The following is a 3,737-nucleotide window of genomic DNA, read 5'->3' as shown; positions in this document are numbered from 1 at the left end:
TTAGGCTCCCACAGGAAAGGCTGCCCGCACCTTGTCATCACCCACCAGCCCACAAGAACAGGGTCCTCTCCGGGCAGAGACCCCAGGCCAGTCCCTGTGAGGGGAAGGGGAAGCGAACAGGGACAGAGAAGGGCCGTGCTGGGGAAGGGGGGCTCAGAGAGAGTTCCCCAGTAGCGATGAAGGCGGCCGAGGCTCCCCATTCCACCGATTCCTCTGCTGCAGATCGGCTTGGCTCTTTTCCCCCCGCATTCCTCAGTTTTACTCTTTAATAATCAGTACTCCGGCTCTCGGAGGCAGCCAGCTCTCCTCCAGTCCACTCGGCTACACTGTCATCAATGCTCAACTACAGACAATTTGTCCTTAAAAAATGCCGAGCCTTCCCTTCACACTCATTTCCTTGTATTTAAATGTCATTTATTCTTTTTTATTTTTCCTGACCCAGCATAAGAATATTTCTTTGTTCTTCATCCCCACTATTTTTTAAGCAGTTTTTTTGTAAGATGAGGCCGTGTTTCACGGGAATTCCAGGCAGATGGTGCAATTCTTGGGTCTGTTCTGTGCAGGTCTGTGAGTTGGACTTTGAGGATCCTTATAGGGCCCTTCAAACTCAGAATATTCCCTGACTCTTTGACTCTGTGTTTCGCTTTTGCAGAACCCTGTCTCCAACAGCCTCATAACTTTACCCACAGCTGCCTCCCAAACTCTTTGACCACCACCAAATGTCATTCACGACGCAGCCCCACCACTACCCGCCACCTGTGAACCTTTTTCCCGGTTTTTGAAACATTTTGGAAACGAAGTGTTGTATCCCTCACGAGAGTCGAGGGGATGTGGTGGCAGGAGGAGCGGAGTACGCGAAGCTTTTCCCCGCGGCCGGGCTGGGAATGCAATGGGATGCCATCGGCGGCGGCGGGCGGGTGCCATGGGGGTGTGTCCTGGGGATGTAACTCGGGGATGTGTCCCGGAGCGCTGCCCCGGGGATGCGCCCCAGAGATCTGCCCGCAGCGCGGCCCCGGCCGGTCCCGCGGGGTCACAGCGCCACCCTGCGGCAGTGACGGGCCCGGGGGGCTCGGGGAGCGGAGGCTGCGGCCCGGCCCTGTCCCGCCGGACTGGGATGCGCTCAGGGGCCCTGCCACCGCCGGGATGTGCCGACTGCCCCTCCCCGCTACAAGAGCGCAGCTGCCCCTGCGCTACTTCCCTTTGCCCCCGCACGAAGCCGGGTGTGGGTTTGGAAGCGGCGCGGAGGGACAGGCTGCCTCCCCCGCGTGTGAGACCGTGTCGGGCGTTCACTGCCCAGGGAGATCAGGAGGAGCGTGGGGCTCCGCATCACAATTATTTGTGACTGCCCACAACTATCCTCAGTGACTGTCAGGCTAGCACATCCCACCTGCTTCTGCAAACTAGTGAGTATTCTTCATGCAAACCCAAGAAATTTGAAACAACAGAACTACAGAAACTAGACTAGATTGTAGCATCGTTTAGAGGGGGAAAAAATTCTCTATTTTTGACCCTCATTCTGTGTTATCTTCAGCTAATTGATTTCAAGATCCTGGACTGGGGGAAAATTATATATTTTCTCACCTTCAAATATCAGTTTGACTATTCCTAAAAACTAAGGCTGAGAATAAGAAGATTTATTGAAGCTTAATAATTCTGTGATTTAAGAAAAATACTCTGAGGAATAGTAAAATGCTTAATTCTCATGTTAGTATTCAGAGATTCACCTGTTTACTTTCTGTGCAAAATATATAAAGCCTGTTGAATTACTTTAAACAAATTCCACCTTAATAATGCTAAAAGACTTCCTGGATGCAAGGTAATATTCCTAAATACAAAAGCGTTGGTAGTTGTGGGTTAAAACTATTTGCTGAATGGTCTTCCAGTACACCATTCTTATTTATTACTCATCCAAAACAATTGGCATAGCAGGGGATATAGTCAATTAAAAATCCAGTCATTCACTTTCCCACCCACTGACCTGCTGACAAAGCTCAATATTCACACCTCCAAAACCTGCCAAAGGAAAGGTCACCTACACACACTGCTGCTGGTCCCCACACTCCTCCCACAGCCTTTTGATAAAGTGGCTCCTGTGGTAAAATATTTCAAAACCCTACTGAGCTTCAGCTTTCCCAATCCACCACAAATGCATTTACCCTCACTCCAACTGGAGAGCCTTTTCCTTCACCTAGGGAGGAGAATCCAAGTGACCTTCAGAAGTCACTAGTCAGGCTGTGAATCTGAAAGCTTAGACAACAGGAGGTAAATATCAGGTCAGGTACTCAAGGGCAACTTAGGTGTGCATCTCTTTAAAAAAAAAGATGATGAGAATGAGAGTCACTGGCCCAGGCACGGGTCCCATTTATTCCAGGATGTGCCACAAGGGACACAGTGCTGTTTGTCTGACCTGGAGTCATAGGGTTTCATGAACAGGGAACTCTGCCCAAGCAGGAGGAGCAATCCTCACAGTATGGGAACAGCTTACAGCCTGTACAGCTCTGTAAATGAGCAAGCAGGAACTCAAAAGGAAAAGGAACTGTTGGTCACAGCTCACATCATCTTCCCTAGCACTTTTCCAAGAACAGCGTTCAAAATCAGAGTAAGTCTCATAAAGTTTCTAGGGAATGCAGAGAACAGAGATAATTACTCTGCAACAGGCCACTTTACATGCCTTTCTCTTCCTTCTGTACTGCTCAGATCAACCACTGGACCAGGAGGCGGACTTCAATGATCCTTGTGGTTCCCTTCCAGCTCAGTATATTCTATGATTCTGTGTGTGCCTGTTGCAAGTCCCAAAGGCTTAACTACAAGGCAAATCCAGCTGCATTTATCCCAGGCAGCCACTCTCTGGCACTGTTGCTCCATGTAGTTGTAGATGAAGGCCCCATATATCATTACGAAAACAATTGTACAGAAACATATGGGGTTAAAAAAGAAAGAGAGTAAAAGAACTAACAGAGGAAAAAAAAATAATAAAATAACTGCACAAAGGTATCTTGCATCTGATCAGGATCTTACACACATTTTTGCATATTCTTAACAAATGTACACATGAAGTATATGCACATATTACTAGTCTTTAATATTTTGTACATGTGTTACCTTTCCAAACTTTTGCACATGAAGCCTTTCCTTAAATCACACTATTTCATCCACCCACCTGCTTCCTAGGTCTAAGATGTTGTCCCTTCATTCTGAGAGACTACCAAACCCACTCTCTGATGCCAGAGTTTTTTCAGACCTGGGATGCCCATCAGTGAGCTTCTGATGCTGAGATGTGTTCTCAATCATCTTGTCTTTGAGCTTTGATTCAGCAGAAGAGTACCAAAGGGTTCTCATCTGGTAAGAAATTATGCTTTTAGCATGTGCATCTGGCATGATGTGCTGCACAGCACCACTTAATGGCAATAAAATCTACACCATAGTCAAGGTTTGAGTCAGGTCTTATACAATAACTGGCCTGTCTACTGCTCTCTTAGTTCTTCTCTCACTTGGTATTACACAGAACAACATCTGGTCACATCTTTGATCACCACTGGCTTTCGTCTCAGTTCCTTCTCTGTTTCTCTCCCTCTTTTTCTTTCCTCTCTTTTCCATCTCATTACCTGGAATATATTCCACTTTCTCAAGCTATAAATCTTCCTGTAATTCCCAAGCCTGTTAAGCCTCCACCAGTTTAGCAGACACCTAATTAGATTAATAAGTAACACAGTTGCTCATGCTCAGTTGCTTCAGGT

The sequence above is a fragment of the Zosterops lateralis genome (assembly GCF_965231275.1).
Source record: "Zosterops lateralis genome assembly, chromosome: 4".
Classification (NCBI taxonomy): domain Eukaryota; kingdom Metazoa; phylum Chordata; class Aves; order Passeriformes; family Zosteropidae; genus Zosterops; species Zosterops lateralis.
The sequence above is the reverse complement of the archived record's forward strand: the minus strand, read 5'-3'. Positions refer to the sequence as shown.